Genomic DNA, 24,005 nt, shown 5'->3' on the forward strand with positions numbered 1-24,005 from the left:
CCATGGGGGACAGATGTGTTTTACAAACATCTCGTTGTTTAGAATTTTCTTTTCAAGTGTATACGAAAACCATGATTAATCCTTGGGTAGTGCAGATTTGTTTCTCCAGATTGCCCCCCCCCCTCCTACTCCATGAAATAGGCTGGGCCAACATAGGGAATAAATCTTTTACGTGAGAATTATAAAGATGCACCGTTAAAACAACAGAAAGGCTATGGTTAATCAAAGTGTTGTGTAAGTATCTATAGGTAGTTAAAAGTCAGGATCCGCGGTACTTAAAAGTCAGGACCCGGGGTAGTTAAAAATCAGGACGGGGTAGTTAAAAGTCAGGACCCAGGGTAGTTACAAGTCAGGATCCGGGGTAGTTAAAAGTCAGGACCCGCGGTAGTTAAAAGTCAGGACCCGGGGTAGTTAAAAATCAGGACGGGGTAGTTAAAAGTCAGGACCCGGGGTAGTTAAAAGTCAGGACGGGGTTGTTAAAAGTCAGGACCCGGGGTAGTTAAAAGTCAGGATCCGGGGTAGTTACAAGTCAGGACCCGGGGTAGTTACAAGTCAGGATCCGGGGTAGTTACAAGTCAGGATCCGGGGTAGTTAAAAGTCAGGACCCGGGGTAGATAAAAGTCAGGACCCGCGGTACTTAAAAGTCAGGATCCGGGGTAGTTAAAAGTCAGGACCCGGTGTAGATAAAAGTCAGGACCCGCGGTACTTAAAAGTCAGGACCCGCGGTACTTAAAAGTCAGGACCCGGGGTTGTTAAAAATCAGGACGGAGTAGTTAAAAGTCAGGATCCGCAGTAGTTAAAAAATCAGGACCCGGGGTAGTTAAAAGTCAGGATCCGGGGTAGTTACAAGTCAGGACCCGGGGTAGTTAAAAGTCAGGATCCGGGGTAGATAAAAGTCAGGATCCGGGGTAGTTACAAGTCATTTTTATTTTAAATCTATATAGATTTTTTTTAAATTAAAATAAATGGTGGGATGTCCTTCAGAAATAGGAGAAGGGAGTTACCTAATGATATATCTTCATTCAAGAAAAAAAACAACCAGGAAACGATCGTAGTCATAAATGTGGGGCAGAACCCCGCCCCCTGATTCTATATGCCTGCTCCTAGGCAGATCTGTTTGATACGACACGATGTGTGACAAGGAACGGCGACGCTATGTAACTCTATTTCCTTCTTATTTTTGTTGCATAGCGTCGCCATTTGTGCAGCACATTGTAGCCAATTGTTACATACCGAGCGGGGATTGTACCTTTTTATGCATGTGTGTCTTTCTGTAAATTTATCAAACCCCGTTATCTCTCTCTCTCTCCCTCTCTCCCTCTCTCTGATCGATAGACTCAACTAGCTACTTTAAATTAGTGCGTGCAGGCAGAAGACTTTACTGGTACGCAGTACATCTGAGGGTGTATAAAAAGCGCATTAGGCTTCCTCGCATCAGAAAATGTAAATGGGAGAGAGACTGCTCTCATTGCAAACATGCTCTCCCATACACTCTCATGTTGTTGACCTACAAAACACGACACGAGTTTTATACTTCCCACAGTGGACAAACCACGGAGATTCTCCGTGCCCCAAGGTGTGTGTTATTTGCCTTTACACACAGCTTCTAGGAGCTTTGATCTCGTGGGGGTCCGAGTTTAGAATAGGTCTAGTACCCCCTTGCCTGTCGTAAGAAACGACGAAGTGGGACGATCCTTCGGATGAGACCGCAAAACCCAAGGTCCCGTGTCACACCAGGTGTGGCACGATAAAGACCCCCCCCCTTCCTGCTCAAAGGCCATAAACGCCGAACATAGGCCTACATTTTGCAGCCCTTCACCTGCAGTGGTGACGTCTAAGTAAGTAAGTAATTTTTATTTAAAGTCGGAAAACAGGTAAACAATAAACATGAGCTAAGACTATATAGCATTAAAAAAACCACAAAGCAGTAATGATATATAATTGCATGCATAGACATAAAAACAGAAATTTGAAATAAAACAGGACGCATACATGTATACAGACATCACAAGTCATGCATATATATATATTTATATTGCAAATCGCATTTTCCTCTATGAACCAACCAATTTCAGCGCGCGACACAATCCGTTCAGATCGACTATGAACGGATTATGAACTATAGTCTAGTCAATCTAGCTCAAAAATGAGCAAAACCTCAAACTAATTGCAACAGAAATGAAATTTTGATTATTCATGCAAGAAAACACATACAAACAACATATTAAAAATCGACTTTTGTATTTCCATGGGAAAATTGGAATTTTGGGGTAAAAGGATGTGTTTTTTCATGAAAATCGCTAAAAACTGGAAATTGAAGAAAATGTCCATTTTATGTAACATACAGTAAAAATAAGTTTCATATCTCAAATTTCAACCTGGAAATGTTCGATTAATTTTTTTTTTACAGCAGAATATATTCTTTCCTTGACTGTAATTTTTGGGTAAAATCTTGCTTTTTTGAATATAATTGTTAAAGATTGAAATTTTAAGAAGAAAACCCACATTTTGTCATACGTTTGAGTCTACCAATAAAATATTGAAGTTAGGATTTATTTTAAAAACTGCTCAACAAGTAAGATATAAAGATTATTGGCAATATAAATGAAAAATGCCATTTTAGGTAGGAAAACCTACCTTTTTCTAAAACAAAAATAGTGAAAAACTGGAAATGATAGGAAATGACTGTTTTATAGAAGAGATGACATTGATCTTATAAATTTAAGAATAAAACGTCAAAATGCACAACTAAACTTTTCTGCACCAAAATTTATTTTCCCTTGCCGAATTTTGGGTTGAAATTTTCATTTCCCAACAAAAATCGTTAAAAACTGGATTTTGGAAGAAAATACCTTTTCCTGTCCATTAGACATATATGAGTTACCACATGAAGATTTATACATTAAAATAAACTGTTAACACAAAACAAGTGCCCCTTCAAAAATGGTCTGTTAAAGATGACCTACATTTTTGCAGTTACTCCCCTTACATCGGAAGTTGGAGGCGTGCTTACCATTCCGGTCCTATGTTTCACATAAATACATGTAGTATTTTAAAACAAACAGTGTATAGTAAAGCTTACGTTACCAAATTCTTTATTAAGCTGAGTTTTAACAGTTTGTACTACATCTATGACGAAACAAGGTTCAGTTTCTTCGATTTTATAAAGAAATCTTTAATACGTGCACCTCGTCAAGTTCTAGAGTTTGGGAACGAGAGGGGGGGGGGGGGGGGGGGGGGGGGGTTATAGCCGTATTTGATGTTTAGTTCTATCCAAATTATTGTGCAATTAATACCGAGAATTTCGGGAGTAATCTGTTTTAAAAACAATGGACACATAGAATTAAAAGCAAAACGAATCAGGCACGCAGCATCGTAAAAAAAAAAAGGGGGGGGGGGTGAAGATAATTTCACAATATTGCCTGAAAATTGACAAGTAAATTTTAATCCAAAGTTATAAAAATCCTTGATAAGGTGGGGGGGGGGGTGGGGGTGGGGGCTAAGGTTGTTCTCTCAGTTCAAGTTTACACTTCCACTGTGTACAGTTCACCACAATGCTATTTAAAAAAAACAAAAAAGAGGAGGGAGAGCAACCAATCTGTCTAAAAATCGACCTCTGTACGTAAAAATTTATCAACTTTGCATGTAATGATTAAAGGTGTAGAGCCATTATTGCTACGTGCCTGATAATTATATAAGTGATCATTTGAGTAATTGCAGTACAGTCCATGTTTTTACAAGTACAACGGCTAGTGTCACAATTTGCCTTGCATTCACAGCGAAAAACGTTCAAAAGTTTATCTGGCGCGACTTGTAATTTAGTTTTAACGGATACAAGAATTGATGAAAGCAGTGATAAGCCCCAATTCGAAGGATCCAAATTAATCATTTCTTTAGTTCACTCTATGACTTAAAAAATTCTTGCAGTGCTCCTTTTCTGCAGCTGTAGTTAGTAGTTAGTGGCAATGACTAAACTTATAAAAATTATATTGTGTTAGACAATTCTTCACATAGCAAATCTCCTATAAGTGTCTAAATGGTATTCCATCGTACAAAGTCGATATGACATCGACACCAGAATATATCTTTTTCTCTATGAAATCCTCATATAGGAAGGTGAAGATAACGAACAGTGATCCATCTCGTAACTCCTATAAGCAATACAAAATAGAGAGGTGGGCAAACACGGACCCCTGGATATACCAGAAGTGGGATCAGATGTATATGGGCTATAAGGAGTAAGCACCCCCTGTTGACCGGTTACACCCGCCGTGAGCTCTATATCTTATTAAGGCAAACGGAGTTACCCTTATTCAATATCATTGTGCCAAAAACGGCCTAACAATCTATATGAAACAAGTCAGACAGATTTGACCCAATGATAGGTTGTATTGGCAAAGTAGATTGTTATAACGACCATATAATTCGCGAAATGCTGACTTTAAACGAAACAGTTGAAACTCCTTCACCATCAACTTGTTTGTCAGTAGCCTGCCTCCATATAAAAACTAATCATATACAGAATTTTTTCGCGATTTGTCTACATTTTGACTATACAGGACCTGTTCCGATGCCGAACATTCTTGACGTTGTGTCGCATCCTGTGAATGCATGTAGAAAGGGAAAGGATTGACAAACTTCGTTTCCTAAAAAGACGTCTGGTTTTAACGATAGTCTTCACTTATATTAGGGGCAAGATCAAAAATTCAATGTCTCACAAAAAACTAAGTTCACATAGTTTTCACCAAGACCCCCCCCCCCTTTTTAAAACTTAATATGACAAATGTTGAAACTAATCGAATAACAAGAAAAGAAACGCACGATTATAAATAACACTCCCTATACCTTTTCTACTGTTTATTCACAAATGAAAGTGTACATTAAATCTATTAAATGTTCATTAATGTTTTAAATATTATGTGGTATTCAACAGTCGCTTGTCTTTTTCCTTTTTCCACTAAAGTGTAATCGATGTCGGATGACAGAAACTTGCGGGAGTTTTTATTCCCCTCCCCCTAACTAATTGAATTTAATTTTTCATCCGACATTGATTTCGTCCCTTAGGGCAGTTATGTTTATTTCAGAGTTCGTTGCTATTTCTGTGCTTTATATATAGACATTTCAAACACAATATGCATTTTGTATGATCCTCTAAAATTTACGATAAATAACTGTATCGTGTGCCAGCGTGGTGAGAATTCCATCGTCATCGAAAACAAGTTTTTGTCTTGAATAGATGGCCGGGCGGTCTAGCGTGCTGTTCGCATGCTGCTAGGAGATATGGTTCCGCAGGTCGTGAGCCCAAGACTAATTAAAAAGAGTAACTACTCGATTTTACATCAAATCATGATACTATGCGCAAGTGTTTACTTACATTGATTTTTATTATTTATATTATCAATGTTTTATTATCATTATTATTACCCATGAATGACTCCCCAAATCTGAATTTGAAAAAGAAAAGCAAAAATACTTTACTTACTTAGTTTTATAAAAGTTTTTAATACAAAACGCTTGCTCAAATGATGAAGATACAAAATAACTGAAACTTTTAACCCGAATGGCTTTCCATACTTTCTTTTTTAACAACCATAATTCCCCCTTGTATCTTTAAGATTTCATTTATAATTGATTATTCATAACTTCTAAAGTAAATATTGTGTTTTATAATTAAAATTAATTCAGTAGAGGGTCAAACAAAATATTTTGAAGCTTTATTCGCGAAAGTTCCCCGGGAATGGAAGTCGGCAAAGAATATGAGATGCTGAGCAATATTGTATGTATAGAGAAGGTCTTAAAATCACCTGTTTAATACAACTGTTAAGCTGTTTAATCGCGTTTTTTATTACATGCACTTTAGATCGTTGTGTATAACTTTATTCCGATGACTGTCACAGTTAAGTTACTCCCCTTTACGTGTACGGCGTGCCGTAAACACCACAAAATATCGATGGTTTACTAAAATATTTAAGTCTAAATTTTAAATATTTCCCAATGTCCGATTTTGTCCGATTTTTTGTATGTTGTTAATCACGCTTTTGTTTATTAAATTCCGTCGAGTTTGTTTCTGTTGCAATTACTTTGAGGTGATTTGCTAGATTGACTAGACTACTAGCTTAAAGCACGCGACTGAGAGAGCGTAATGATTTGAAAAAAAAATAGAACATCTGTTTACAAAGATCTCGCAGGTCACACCCTTGGATTAAGATTGTAAACTTACGTGGATTATCATCCCAATCTTGCGGTCTCCTACCTCCAAAATACAGTGCACCTTGCAATGTTGATAAAAGGCATGGTGAGACGAAATGTGACGTCATGTCTATGTGTTGACGTACGTCATAATAACTACTGTGACAGAGGCTAGGAGTTCGTTTTATGCAACAAAATAGAAGCAATGTAAACAAACGGTGTTTTAGTACATAAATATAAGAAATGAACGTCACTTTTGAGCTGTTCATGGTCAGTATGAACGGATTTGGATTTGAGGCAAATTTCAAATCCAAATCCGTTCATACTGACCATGAACAGTTCAAAAGTGATGTTCATTTCTTAAATATTTATATTGCAAATTGCATTTTCCTCTATGAACCAACCATTTTCAGCGCGCGACACAATCCGTTCACATTGCCTATGAACGGATTATGAACTAGCTTAAAGCACGCGACCGAGAGAGCGTAATGGTTTGAAAAAATAGAACATCTGTTACAAAGCTCTCGCAAGCCACACCTTTGGATTAAGATTGTAAACTTACGTGGATTATCATCCCAATCTTGCGGTGTCCTACCTCCAAAATACAGTGCACCTTGCAATGTTGATAAAAGGCAAGACGAGACGAAATGTGACGTCATGTCTATGTGTTGACGTACGTCACAATAACTACTGTGACAGAGGCTAGGAATTCGTTTTATGCAACAAAATAGAAGCAATATAAACAAACGGTGTTTTAGTAAATGAATATAAATATAAGAAATGAACATCACAATCACTAGCGCGATTCACAGAGAATTTGCCTCAAATCCAAATCCGTTTATATTGACCATGAACAGCTCAAAAGTGATGTTCATTTCTTAAATACACAGGGACTAGCTATATTAAGATGCGCATGCAGCACTGAAAACAGTTTGCAACACAAACATAAAAATATGGATATATACATAGAATAAATAAATATGCATACCTAAGAGACAGAGCGGAGTAAAAATAAAACAGTTAAATGTGTACATGTAAGCTTAGAAGCATAGTTAGAAGTTAGATCAAAACTTTAAGATTTAGGCAGGAGAGGCTGGAATTTGCATGAGCTGCATTTACAATTTAATTCCCCACACCAATTTTGAATATAATTTGAGAATAGATTATATGGTGTAATATTTCTTGCTTCGTTTGGCAAAGAGTTTCAGAGCTTTGCTGCCTCATATCTGAAAGATTTAATCCCGTACCTGGTTGTTCTAGGTCTTGGTACTTCCGCTGTATTTGTATATCTAAAATTGTATGAATGGTTTTTTATAACAACTAGATCTTGTAAAAAAAAAAAGTGGGGACAGTTTGTTGATAATTTTAAAAGTTTCTAAAGCTATTGTTCGCATTCTTCTGGTTTTTAGTGAAGGCAATTTAGATTGTTTTAATAGGTTTCCGTAAGTACTTTTATAGTTACCATAGATAAACCTCAGAGCTCTTTCCTGAATCTTTTCAATTTTGCGGGTGTTTTGTTCAGTGCAGAAGTGCCATGTCAACGGGCAATAACTAGAATTTGACATAATAAATGAATGATATATGGTTAATTTACCTAATTTGCTAAGATGTTTGCCTATTCGTTTAAGTACATTTAATTGCCTTGCATATGAGTGTAATATTCTCGAGAGCGACGTTAAACAATATACAGTGGAGCCTCGGTAATCCGGACGCTTCACCTCCCGGACGATTTTTCTAGGGAACGGAATTTTTATACATTATTTTGCATCATTAATCCGGAAATTCGCGTTCCGGATCCGGACGGTTACTTTTTACTATAAAATTGAAATTTGTACCGTTATTCCGGACTGTAATTTCTTTAGAGAAGGTCTACATTGAAGAATTTTAGCAAGACGTAAATTATAAAGAAAACAAGTCAAACTGTCTAATTGAAGCGATTACTTGTACCCTGTCAACACCTCCCTATAATTAGGTGGTGTGTAATGATATGTCAGTTAGATAGCACGTGCCGATCGAGACATTGTATTGCCAATTTTCGCACATAAGATCTTTATTGCGTGTAGTGTTGAATTTTGTAAATAAACTTGTAGCATATTATTTTATAGTCTAGATCAATAGCCTAATAGTATTAATAAATTAAACATCATGCCGTAATGATAATGTTTTAACTGCTACACATATCAGTTATACTGATTCGTAAATTGATTATCGGCTTATGCAAATCTAAAGAGTGTAGATTATATTTCTAGATTCTGGATTTTATACTGTTGATTGGCGTGAATTATACTTATATGTTTATGCACATGTATATGTAGTACATTTTTAACGTTTAGAATGTCACGTATGTAGAATGTACCTGTGTACGATTGATTCTTGTTACGATGTTGTAGAGCTTTATTGCTTTCGAATTTTTAAACTCTGGGTAAAAGTGAGAAAATTACCATTTTAAGGAAAATGACAATTAAATTTTGTATGTACCCGTAATGTTAGTTTCACCCGAGTTTTGTTCCGTTATTATCACATCATGAAAATAACAGATGCGCGTGGCTAGATCAAAGCAGTAGTAAGTCTAGATATAATGAACTTAAATGATTTTGTCTTGGATAATACTAGAATAAGAAATATAAACTCTGGCAGATGGAATTTTGGTTAAAGAATAATGTCAATTGACATGATAATCACGAAATTCTTATATCAACTTTGGACGATGAGGATTGTCTTAACAGACCGCCGAATCCGTAACAGATGGAAATTACTGGCCTCTTTAAGAAGTAAAAATGTAATGAATTGTTCGAAGTGTAAATGATTATGTTAGTTACTATTTATTTACCAATAGTTACATAAAGTGCTTCATTATTTTAGTGCATACGGTGCACAGTTTTGTATATTTATTTGTAGGGCTCATATTTATGTACAATGTAAGCACAGGCAAATACACTGAACACGTACATTAAATTTTAGTGCTTTGAAATACATGTAAATGTTAACATTATCATAATTTATTTACTAATGCAAATGGTTAAATCCAATGATAGAATGTGTTTAGTTTAATTCACTATGCATCAATAAAGTAGGCATATATTGGTTACTTATGTAAAGATAGAAAATATGCGATTCAGTTATCCGGACGCTTCATTTATCCGGACGATTTTGCTGGGAACCAAAGTGTCCGGATTAATGAGGCTCCACTGTACAATCAATCAATCTAGGAGTTTTGCTGTGGACATGGTCGCCTTGCAGGGGATGTGAAATTGTGCAGGCTAAATAAGCATGATAAATGTGGAGTTTTGGAAAAAGACGAAATATCAATACCCCCCCTCCCTAATATGTTTTTTAGCATTTTGAGACAAAACGTCCAACGATTACAAAAGCTATATATATATATATTGTGTTTTTGAGAATACCAGGCTTTGAAAATTTTTCTTTTAGTTTTCTAACCATCCTTTCGTCATTAAAATATCCCTAAATGTACTGTTTGATAATAATTTGTACTGCAGGCAATTCCTGATTTGAATGTGAATTAGTATATTCAGACCCCCCCCCCTCCTAAAATTTTCAAATTTACAGTAAATCGTTGTGTCTTGTTTAGAAAAATTTACTAAACGATAAAATAAGCAATAATTTCCTCCACTCCCGGAGAAATAAATGACAAAATCTTTTGATTACTTGAATTACTTTATTAGGAGAACTTAATGTTTTCCAAAACCCCTAAACTTTGCATTATTTTACTAATTTCACGTTATTAAAAATGATAGAAAATATTACAAATGACTTAGATAGAAAACATATTTCAAGTCCTATAAAATCTGTAAAATCCAGGAGCCTCTGAGGGCCTCGCCCCCTGGCCCCCATCAGAACTTTGCCTGGACCCACTGGGGGTCTCAGAACGGCCCCAGACTCCCTGCCTTATAAAGTGGCGCCCCCGTAAGCGCAAGTCCTGGATCCGCCCCTGCACACTACATGTAATAGGGGCAGTGGTGAAAATACACGGGCATATTCTTAAAAATAACATTTTACAAGAGTTGTAATCTGATCACGTTTGAAGAATGGACAATTCACTTCTGTTTTATTTAAACATAAAAATCTAAAAGTATCAGGACAACGTTAGCACCTTAAATTAAACAAACGCGTAATCTGAACTCGATGTAGGAATTGTTAACCTTGAATTGAACAAACACGTAATCTGAACCCCATGCAGGAATTCTTAAGCATGGTATTTCAATATTACAAGAGCCAATTATCCAGAAAACATAAATCTGATGCAAAGCTTCCGTAATAAGAAGAGATTTAGAGTTCTTCTAACCACGCCCTCGGAGGGAGTGGGCAAGAGCTGGGTTACACGAATGCATCACTTCGATATACCCCTATGAGCTCGAAATAAAAGACACCACAGAGTCGCCCACTTCTGCTTCATACTTTGATATTTTATTGAAAGATATTAACGGCACACTAACGTTACTCAACTTTATTACAAACGGGAGGATTTCAACTTTTCCATCGTCAACATCCCATATTGAATTATACCCCCGAACAAAGTTCAGGGGGTATATAAGAATCACTCTGTCTGTCCGTCTGTCTGTCTGCAGATTCGTGTCCGGGGCATGACTTCTTTGTTCTTTGACTTAGGCATAACATATTAGGCACACAGGTGGATCACCATGAGACGATGTGTCGAGTACCTTCGTGACCTCTATATGACCTTGAACCTTGACCTCAAGGTCAAAATTAAAGGGTTTTTTTAAATAATGGATTCGTGTCCAGGCCATAACTTCTTTGTTCTTTGACATAGGCATACGATATTTGACACATGCGTGTATCACCATGAGACGATGTATCATGTACCTTCATGAACTCCATATGACCTTCACTTCAAGGTCAAAATTAAAGGTTTTTACAATGGATTCGTGTCAGGGCCATTACTTCTTTGTTCTTTGACATGGGCATACTATATTTGACACATGAGTATATCACCATGACACAATGTGTTGGGTACCTTCATGACTTCTATATGACATTGAACTTTGACCTCAAGGTCAAAATTGATTATAGGGTTTTGTCATACTATAAGACATGGATGTATCATCATGAGACTATATGTCATGTACATTCATGACCTTGACCTTTGACCTCAAGGTCAAAATTATAGGTTTATGCCATGGATTTGTGTTCGGACTATATCTTCCGTTTTCTTCTACAAAGGCATCCCATATTTTTACACTCAGGAAAGAGGTAATTTATACCTATTCACAACAACCTTTGGGAGATTGGGGTAAGCGGGGGGTTATTCTTAGTGACCATTGCTCACAGTTCCTCTTGTTTTATGTAGAAATAAATCATTGTCACTTTCATATGGTCAGGTGACATATGGTGTTTATATATCTCATATGATTTGATACGCAAGAGCTTGTTCTGCTTACGGTCGGTTTTTAAATCGAAGCAGGCTACTGACAAACAATTTGATGCTGCAGGGGTTCCAACAATCTCAATATAAAGCATCTACATGTACTGCAGATCGAAGTTTGTTCAAATCATGGCCCCCAAGGAGTAAGGATGGACCACAATAGGCGAAACAAATATTTTACGGGACAGAAAAGGACCCACTATAAAGAATTTCTCAATAGGAACAGTACTACCGAATTGCAGTTGATATTAAAACATGGACAGAAAGCGCGGATTTAAGTTTGATCAAACCATGGCCCTGTGGGATATAGTTTACAATTTAATAGGGGCGGATGCAGAATTGAAATTATAGGGGAGGTAACAGGGAGTGTCTCCTGTGTATTTTTTTTTAAAATTCTGTCATTGAGATGTAAAACTTATACGGTACCAATTTTGATGCACCAGATGCGCATTTCGACAAATAATGTCTCTTCAGTGATGCTCAACCCAAATGTTTGAAATCCGAAATAACTATGAAGTTTTAGATCTAAATATAGCCAAAAACAGCGTGCCAAACAAGTGGAGCCAAATTCGTCCAAGGATAAGAGCTATGCATGAGGGAGATGAAATTAATGAAAATGACATAAAATTAAGTTGTTTGTTTTTTTTTTGTTTTTTTGTTTTGTTTTTTTTTAATTGAATATAATTTCTCCCAATAAAAATAACAATATATCAAAAAATCTTCTCATGTATTTCTATAAGTGGATTTTTTTTTATTGTTTATTTTTTATTTCTATCTAAGAGACTATGGTCTACATTAGATTTGAAAATGTATGGGAGAGGCTCCTTAAATCCGCATCTGAAAATAGGGGATAGAAGTTTTTTTGTGATGGCACTGAATGAAAATGCTAATTTCCGGAAAACTAAAAGCCAGAAAACCTGACGTCAATCTGTCATGTATAGTTTCGGTGGTGCGGAAACAATTATATAATCTCCGCCAAATTTCAATCTGTGAAAACTGTAAACAAAAGGAAACATCAGATCAGAGGAAATAGCTCTACAGAACGCGAAAACTAAACAGAACAGTGGATATATCGTACCCTCACCTGGATTTTCAATGTGTGAAGACTAAACAGAACAGTGGATTTATCATATCCTCACCCGAATTTGCAATGTGTGAAGACTAAACAGAACAGTGGATATATCGTACTTCACCTGGATTTTCAATGTGTGAAGACTAAACAGAACAGTGGATATATCGTACCCCACCTGGATTGTCAATGTGTGATAAAAGACCCAACAGAACAGTGGATATATCGTACCCCACCTGGATTGTCAATGTGTGATAAAAGACCCAACAGAGCGACCGTGGGTGTATTTTGAACCAGCAAACAGACAGGGACTTGCATGCAGTGGTTTAAACTTTAAATCTAACGTTCGTACTATGAATAAAAAGCCCGTATGTATATCAATGCGTGAAGCTGATGACTTCAGTATAACCATAAGGTATCTAAAGAGTTCTCTTGTATCTCTCGCTTAAAATCATCGACATGGTATTGTTCATGTTAAACACTATTATAAACTCCAACAGACAATTTGTATTGAGTGGTTGTTAGATTTAAAGATTTGTGTCACTGATTTGCTCTGGTCGGTTGCAACAATATCTAACATGGATTGGAAGTTTAAATTTAAGAATTTGTAAAAAAAAAAAAAAAAAAAAAAAAAAATATGAACGTTAGAATGGCAGCTCACTTCTCGCGAAGATCAAGACTTGGGTAACCAGGGGATGAAACTTTATGAAGGTTATATACGTTACGCATTTAGATAATCTGATAACCAGTTAGAACTGCCGGTGTTGCAGCATAGACTCCCCCCGCATAGACTTTCTCCCGCATAGACTTTCCCCCGGGAAAATAGGTCCGGAATATATTCTGTAATGAAGTGCAGTGTTTAAGGCAACAAATTCACCGTGCCGACATTTTGTATGTATATACCTATATATTTTTTTTCTTCTAAATCTAGTATCCCTTGAGTAGAGGTACATATGCACCCTCTTCTACGACCTAACACATTTACTACAATTAAATGCAGCACAATGTGGCATTTTTCAAAGCTATGCGGTTAATACTTACATGTAGTTATACAATGTTACATCGGTCGGTAGCCAAACAATGTGGACACAAATAAATCCATTTCAAATCAGACGTTGTGCCAATCATTTCTTACTTTCCAAAGACTGAGACAAATCAAAATATAAATTAAAGTCAACTGCTTAGTTAAAAAACAACTCGAAGTATGTAGGCCCTATTACTAAATTACATAACGGACGATCATCATTGTAATCACAAAAACACATTCCATCAGTGTACGTAAACTTTGAATAAATCTACTCAAAATCATATTATATTATATCGCTATTTAAGATTTCAAACATTTCGGTTGAGCATCACTGAAGAGACATTATTTGTCGAAATGCACATCTGGTGCATCCAAATTGGTACCGTATAAGTTTTACATTTTTATATTTTATTTACATTACAAACTCTATTAGTCAACAATATTCGTATATTTTCATGATTATTAGGCCTATACGTGTAATATACCTACACTAGTACACATTCCATCAGTGAATGTAAACTTTGAATAAATCTACTCAAAATTATATTCTATTTTTATATTTTATTTACATTACAAACTCTATCAGTCAACGATATTCGTATATTTTCATGATTATTAGGCCTAGGCTTTCTAAATACCTGTAATATACCTACACTAGTATCCCAAAAGTGTGTAACTTTTATTTTCTTATTATTCATTGTAAAATTCAGTTGAATTAAAATTGCAATAAACCTTTCATTCTGAAATTCAAAAAGAAAATCATGAAGTATCGTCCAGAAATTATAACTTATACTCCATATACTATATCAGTACTGATAACTAAAAATGCTTATTAAGAAATTGATATATTTTTTTTCTACCATTAAAATAATACTTGAACAGCGGGGATGTAAAGTGAGAAAGTAAATACCTGCTATATAATTAAACACAAGCAATTTTTATATACAACTTACGATTGTAAAATATAGACACCCCCCCCCCCCCCTACTCTACCATTAAAAACAATGATTTGTGAATTTTATACTTCCATTGGGAAACACGTGGAAAACAACTAACTGCTTATGAAGAACCGTGCGTCAGTACAACAGATGATATCCATGATACATTTGCCACATTTAGGGTACTCTACATCTACAAGAACATTTTAAATGACGCTATTTCAATATTGTGGTGATTCGTATCTCGTGGGGTTCCGGTTAGAATAGTACCCCTTTGTTTGTCGATAGAGGCGGTCCTTCGCATAAGACCACAAAAACCGAGGTCCCGTGTCACAGCAGGTGTGGTGACATGATAAGTAACAACACGGTATGTAACAATGACACGGTGTGTAACAATGACACGGTATCTAACAATGACACGGTATGTAACAATGACACGATATGTAACAATGACATGGTATGTAACAACAGCACGGTATGTAACAACGACACGGTATGTAAAAACGACACAGTATGTAACAATGACACTGTATGTAACAATGACACGGTATGTAACAATGACACGATATGTAACAATGACATGGTATGTAACAACAACACGGTATGTAACAACGACACGGTATGTAAAAACGACACAGTATGTAACAATGACACTGTATGTAACAATGACACAGTGTGTAACAATGACACGGTATGTAACAACGACACGGTATGTAAAAACGACACAGTATGTAACAATGACACGGTATGTAACAATGACACGGTATGTAACAATGACACGGTATGTAGCAATGACACGGTATGTAACAATGACACAGTACGTAACAATGACACAGTATGTAACAATGACACGGTATGTAAAAACGACACAGTATGTAACAATGAGACGGTATGTAACAATGACATGGTATGTAACAACGACACGGTATGTAACAATGACACAGTATGTAACAATGACACAGTATGTAACAACGACATGGTATGTAACAACAACAACACAGTATGTAACAATGACACAGTATGTAAGAATGACACGGTATGTAACAATGACACGGTATGTAACAATGACACGGCATGTAACAATGACACGATATGTAACAATGACATGGTATGTAACAACAACACAGTATGTAACAACGACATGGTATGTAAAAACGACACGGTATGTAAAAATGACACGGTATGTAAAAATGACACGGTATGTAACAATGAGACGGTATGTAACAATGACACGGTATGTAACAATGACACAGTATGTAACAATGACACGGTATGTAACAACGACATGGTATGTAAAAACGACACGGTATGTAAAAATGACACGGTATGTAACAATGACACAGTATGTAACAATGACACAGTATGTAACAATGACACGGTATGTAAGAATGACACGGTATGGAACAATGACACGGTATGTAACAATGGCACAGTGTGTAATAATGAAACGATGTGTAACAATGACACGGTATGTAACAATGACACAGTGTGTAATAATGACACAGTGTGTAACAATGACACAGTATTTAACAATGTAACAATAACAGGGTATTTAACAACGACACGGTATGTAACAATGACACAGTATGTAAAAACGACACGGTATGTAACAATGACACAGTATGTAACAATGACATAATATGTAAGAATGACACGGTATGGAACAATGACACGATATGTAACAACGACACGGTATGTAAAAACGACACGGTATGTAACAATGACACGGTATGTAACAATGACATGCTATGTAACAATGACATGGTATGTAACAACAACACAGTATGTAACAACGACATGGTATGTAAAAACGACACGGTATGTAACAATGACACGGTATGTAACAATGACACGGCATGTAACAATGACACGATATGTAACAATGACATGGTATGTAACAACAACACAGTATGTAACAACGACATGGTATGTAAAAACGACACGGTATGTAAAAATGACACGGTATGTAAAAATGACACGGTATGTAACAATGAGACGGTATGTAACAATGACACGGTATGTAACAATGACACAGTATGTAACAATGACACGGTATGTAACAACGACATGGTATGTAAAAACGACACGGTATGTAAAAATGACACGGTATGTAACAATGACACAGTATGTAACAATGACACAGTATGTAACAATGACACGGTATGTAAGAATGACACGGTATGGAACAATGACACGGTATGTAACAATGGCACAGTGTGTAATAATGAAACGATGTGTAACAATGACACGGTATGTAACAATGACACAGTGTGTAATAATGACACAGTGTGTAACAATGACACAGTATTTAATAATGTAACAATAACAGGGTATTTAACAACGACACGGTATGTAACAATGACACAGTATGTAAAAACGACACGGTATGTAACAATGACACAGTATGTAACAATGACATGATATGTAAGAATGACACGGTATGGAACAATGACACGATATGTAACAACGACACGGTATGTAAAAACGACACGGTATGTAACAATGACACGGTATGTAACAATGACATGCTATGTAACAATGGCACAGTGTGTAATAATGAAACGATGTGTAACAATGACACGGTATGTAACAATGACACAGTGTGTAACAATGACACAGTATTTAACAATGTAACAACAACAGGGTATTTAACAACGACACGGTATGTAACAATGAAACGGTAGGTAACAATAACACGGTTTGTAGCAATGACACGGTATGTAACAACAACACGGTATGTAACAATGACACGGTATGTAACAATGACACAGTGTGTAACAATGACACAGTGTGTAACAATGAAACGGTAGGTAACAATGACACGGTTTGTAACAACGACACAGTGTGTAACAATGACACAGTGTGTAACAATGACACAGTGTGTAACAATAACACGGTATGTAGCAATGACACGGTATGTTACAATGACACGGCGTGTAACAATGACACGATATGTAACAATGGCACGGTATGTAACAACAACACGGTATGTAACAATGACACGGTATGAAACTATGACACGGTATGTAACAACAACACAGCATGTAACAATGACACGGTGTGTAACAATGACACGGTGTGTAACAATGACACGGTGTGTAACAATGACACGGTATGTAACAATGACACGGTATGTAACAATGACACGGTATGTAACAATGACACGGTGTGTAACAATGACACGGTATGTAGCAATGACACGGTATGTTACAATGACACGGCGTGTAACAATGACACGATATGTAACAATGGCACGGTATGTAACAACAACACGGTATGTAACAATGACACGGTATGAAACTATGACACGTATGTAACAACAACACAGCATGTAACAATGACACGGTGTGTAACAATGACACGGTGTGTAACAATGACACGGTATGTAACAATGACACGGTATGTAACAATGACACGGTATGTAACAATGACACGGTGTGTAACACCGAGGTGAATGACTAACACAATTTTATTGATTTATTTTTGCTGTAAAGCGTCGCCATTTGTGCAACATTTTGTAGCAAATAGTTTCATACCGAGCGGGGACTGTACCTTTTTATATCCGTGTGTCTTTCGTGTAAATTCACACTCAACATGTTCAGGACGATGCTAAAACTACACAAATACTTTTGTATCTCTGAGATACGGAGGCATTGAGGTTTATGTTTATGTTTAAAATCCATTAGGGTAGTGCATAACAGGCATCTAACCTATTGCACATCCTCGGGCTTCTCTCGAGAGAAAAGAGAGAGAGAGAGAGAGAGAGAGAGAGAGAGAGAGAGAGAGAGAGAGAGAGAGAGAGATTACTTTTCCCCTTAACCCTTAAAATGGGTGTGCGTTTTTTTTAGTTTTACTTTATTTAAAATGATATAAAGCAGTAAAAATGACTAAATAGGGGACATATTTAAACTTATATAATTTGTAAAATCCAGGACTCCTCGACACATAAAATTGTGCCCCCACTAACCGCAATTCCTGGATCCGTACCTGATTGATATAAAAGAAGCGTAATTATTCCATTGATCTTCTCTATTGTGTGTTTTCGTCCATAAAGGAAAGTATAGTTTAAGTAATGGTAGATACGGTGCTCAATTCAAGAGTCATTCAGATTAAATGTCGTCATTATAACAAATTAAAAAAAAAAGCAGAAACATTTACTTCAATCATTATTTGATGGTGTCATATTTTATGTTCAAACTACTTTCCCTAGTTTTAACCTTGTACAAAAGAATTAGGTTTATATAAATTTATTATTATATACTTTCAATTTCATCTCTTCTTTTTTCTTTAAAAGTTTGCGGGCATATATCACACGATATATGCCCGGAAACATTCCGGCCCGCAAACATTACGTCACAATCAAATTTCTACGCCGTTAATTTTCAAATTTTTCGTGTTTTTCATCTTTTACTCAGTTAAACCGATTAAGTTATTGTTAAAAATAAAATTATTGTTAGTTTCTAAATGAAATTGAAAGTATATAATAAAAAGGTTATAGACTTTGTATGGAAAATATGACGACCTCGTTTTTTGTCGCGAACGGACCTCGCAAGCTCGGTCCGTCTACGCGCCAAAAAACTCGGTCGTCATATTTTCCCATACAAAGTCTATAACCTATAATTCCTAACTTGCTTCCATACAGGTACAGTTAATGATGTTCACAAGGACCAGGTCTAAAGTTAGATGCCTGTGTTTATATTCACTTGAAATTCCAGTTGCGAGTTAGTTTGGGCGTAGTAGGCAAGGCGTGCACAGATATAGTTGGCACCCAGTGTTTTGTATATTGAAAATTTCACTTAATAATTTCTCTTATAGACCAGATTGTCATCGCTTCACTTCTGAGGTAAGTTTATCTTTATTCAATATATTTAGTAAATACCGTTATGCATTGCAAACAACTTTGTCATTTTCTCTTATCCTACAACTTTATAGTAAAAGTAATCTCAAGTTTGCATATTGTATATGCAATATTGTTTCACACGTCATAATAGTAGAGGGTATATTATATCAAAGTAATGAGTAAATATGGGTAGAAATTTATGCTCATAGAGTCACGGCTACCCATGTCCTAAATCATAATGTATCGGTTATGCAAGAAAATTCGTTTGGAGTGTTTCCGGTTATGAGTTAAAAGAGAACAACACGTCGCTTCGACGGGTAGGTAGATCTGAGTTTTTCTTGCTTTTAATAATTTAACCACTGTTGACAAAAATCGGGGAATGTAGTCAGCTGTAGAAATGATTAAAGTATACGAAATAACCACAATTACCCATATCTAAAGCGGCTAGAGGACATGCCATGATTTTCCGAGAGGAAAAAAGGGTTGAATTTTGAATATTTCTCACGATTCTCGATTGTCGGGGTCAATATTGGCTCAATCAGCTAACCAGTCGAAATAAGTTGACACTCTAGGGACGATTTGTGCAAGTTGAAATTAAAATATTCTACTTTTTTGATGTTGGTGTTTGAAATTTGTGAAAATTTGATAATGCTGTTTAAGGAAAATTGCAAATTTCTGATGTTGAAATATGATTCTGCTTATGTATGTCTCAAATCTTAAAAAGTGTGATGACTTACACATCTTATTTGTTAATTCATTAGTTTGAACTCTAATAAACGGAAATAGAAAAACCCTTTTTTCCTCTCGGAAAATCATGTCATGTCGTCTAGCCGCTTTAGATATGGGTAATTGTGGTTATTTCGTATACTTTAATCATTTCTATAGCTGACTACATTCCCCGATTTTCGTCAACAGTGGTTAAATTATTATCAACATGAAAAACTCAGATCTACCTACCTGTCGAAGCGTCGTATTGTTTTCTTTTTTTCTTGCATAACCGATACATTATGATTTAGGACATGGGTAGCCGTGTATTAACGTTATGGTGGATTTATCAAATGTACAGTATGAAGTTTACGTAAATAGTAAACTGTTGTGTAACGATACAGTATGTATTCTTGAAGTGACATTTATATTATAGGTCCAAGATACAAGTAGATCAAATACAGGAAATATTGCCATTCGCACGTAATACCTCTGCCCGCCAAAGTTTGGGAAGAAGAGCATATGTGGAAACAGAAACCAACTTTAATTATTCAATGAACTGTAGTAAACAAAATAATGTAATATATATTATAGATTGTAAAGTAAACCAAAAATGTAATCTGTAAAAGTGGAGAAAATATATATGTTGTAAAGTGTTGTGCAGTGTGTCATTTCTTTTATATTTATTTTGTATTATATATTTTATATTTATTTGGACAAGAACTCGGTCAATCTGTGACCGATGGTACGGTGACAATTTCATTTACCTCTCCAAAAGTGCGTAAAACTTATTTATCCGATGTATAGAGAGATCATCTCATTACTCCCCCTTATCGAATTATCCCCCGTTTACCGGAAATGCCTATTCATGTCTTTTAAAAAACCGACAGTACATAGCGGAGAAACAACATGACTTCTTTCTCATACTAGTGAGTGTATGTTTGTGTGTGTACCAAGGTCAATGTTCAAATCACGTCTTTCGCTTCACTGACCTGGTGTAAGGCCACTCAGGCGGTGTTGTAGAAATGCTATACCGCTACCAAGAAACGATTCCTTGTAAAACCCGAGTATTTTAAAACCTGGACACATGGGGAGACGGAAATGTTAAACTTGGAACAGTTTTGTTAATTTCTCTTTTATTTGAGGGAAAGCGGACATTTCCATGGGAAAAGATTTCCTCTATTCTTTTTTTCTTCGTCATTTTATTGAATCTTGAAATTTTACAAGTAAAAGAAAAAATGCTTAAACCTAAGACACACAAACTCATTCTTAATTGATATTTAATAACTATTTTGCAAAGCATTCCGTCTGTATTTTAATAAATTGTTAGACTTAAAGTCCGTGTGACTGATGTAGTGAATATCGGTAATTGTTTTTAAGTTTTTGTAATGCTCCCTGTCATACAGACAATAAATTGTTAGATTTAAAGTTCGCGTGACTGATATAATATTGTGTCGGTGATTGCTTTTAATTTTTTGTAATGGTCTCGGTCGTGAAATTGAAAAGGCTGCAAGAGACAGGGAGGAGCGGAAGAAACTAGTCCTTGCCCTATGCAACAAGGACTAGGTAGGTAGGTAATGCTCTCGGTCATACAGACAAAAGCCTTCTGGGTGAAGTTGGTGTGTCCTTTGCGGTGGCAGTGATATCTGTTTATTCAGGGACAGCTAAAAGTACTGAATAAAAAATTCGAAGAAAATGTAATAAATAAAACGCACTGCCTTATAACTTCCCTTAACCGTAATTCCTGGGTCCGCCCCTGACCACTACACTAAATTTTGATAAATTGCATTTAGTTATACACGAGTAGCACAGGCGTTTGTTATCTGCTCTGTTCTCTATCATAATAAATGTGTGTTAAGAAAAGATGTTACTGTGGTTCATTAGTCCACCTGTTAAATAATTAACCAAATCATAAAGATTAACGCGTATACTAATCGTGTATTTTCACAGCACGTGCTTTTTATAATAAAAAAGCCATGATTAACGTATTTTCATAAATAATTATCCGAGTCCAAATATTTATAATATTTCGCTTCAGGACAAACTTCGACCAAGATCCCGAGAAAAGGAGACGGAGTGGCTTGTTTTTATTTGCACTTTTGAATTCAAATTAAACGACACATCTTTTATCAACAAAATCAACCACAGATAGATGGGCAGACAAACAAAGGGACTGGTGATACCACTATACCTTCTTATAAACTAATAGAGTAGTTTTTGTGAAAGAACAGTTAATTGAAATGAATGTTAATAAATCTCGATAGAAATGACAGGATCACAGCTTCAGTATATATACATAATGATAATATAGACACATTTTAGTGTGAAGCAAACGTATCTGTTCATTTATTCTTCAAATATGCGCTGGGAACTGACAAAAACCCCTCAAAATGAAATAAAAGATATCCATAATGTCATTTAAATATTGTGTTTTAATATTTCAATATTACAAGAGCCAATAGACCAGAAAACACAAATCGGATGCGAATGCGAAGACAAAAGATATATCGCACCCCACCTGGATTTTCAATGCATGATGAAATACCTTTAAAAGAAGACTAAGACTCGCATACAACGATTTAATCTTTAAATCTAAACGTTCATACTACAAGAACATGTTAGTTTATCAAGATGTGATGCCATATAAGATCCACTGAAGAGACATTATTTGTCGAAATGCGCATCTGGTGCATCAAAATTGGTACCGTATAAGTTTTACATTATGACCCCTGGGTCAAGGCCTCTGCTGGTGGACTGTTAGTCCCCGAGGGTCTCTACAGCCCAGTAGCTAAGTACTTCGTTACCTGCTTGAAAATACGGATGTATATTTAATTGCTGTTATAAAATTTAGAAATTCATTTCAAAATTAAGGATTATCTCCCTCATGCATAGCTCTTATCCTTGGACGAATTTGGCTCCACTTGTTTGGCACGCTGTTTTTGGCTATATTTAGATCTAAAACTTCATAGTTATTTCGGATTTCAAAGATTTCGGTTGAGCATCACTGAAGAGACATTATTTGTCGAAATGCGCATCTGGTGCATCCAAATTGGTACCGTATAAGTTTTACATTATGACCCCTGGGTCGAGGCCTCTGCTGGTGGACTGTTAGTCCCCGAGGGTCTCTACAGCCTAGTAGCTAAGTACTTCGTTACTAGCTTGAAAATACGGATGTATATTTAATTGCTGTTATAAAATTTAGAAATTCATTTCAAAATTAAGGATTATCTCCCTCATGCATAGCTCTTATCCTTGGACGAATTTGGCTCCACTTGTTTGGCACGCTGGTTTTTGGCTATATTTAGATCTAAAACTTCATAGTTATTTCGGATTTCAAACATTTCGGTTGAGCATCACTGAAGAGACATTATTTGTCGAAATGTGCATCTGGTGCATCAAAATTGGTACCGTATAAGTTTTACTTTATCATACTACAAGAACATGTTAGTTTATCAAGATGTGAAGCCAATGACTTCAATAACAATCAGGCAAGGTATCAAAATCACTCGTTTAGAATAAACCAGATGGTATCGTTTATATTCAACACTATTGTAAACTTTAAAGACAATTTGCATCGAGTGATTTTTAAAATATTTGTGTCAATGTTTTGTTCTAGTTGGTTGTAAAAAATACTTAACATGGGAGTTTAATTTATGAGAATTTGTATGATCTAAAAAAAAAAAAAAAAAAGAACCCCCCCTCCCACGAATGCGACAGATCGATCTAATTTCCTTTAATGGGTAGTTTTTATATCCACCCTAAAAGCAACATACGATAAGATCATCAGCTGAGAGTTCGTTTGATCGGCAGCTGACCTATAAATGATCTCCAACGTC

The sequence above is a fragment of the Ostrea edulis genome, chromosome 9, assembly GCF_947568905.1.
Source record: "Ostrea edulis chromosome 9, xbOstEdul1.1, whole genome shotgun sequence".
Lineage (NCBI taxonomy): Eukaryota > Metazoa > Mollusca > Bivalvia > Ostreida > Ostreidae > Ostrea > Ostrea edulis.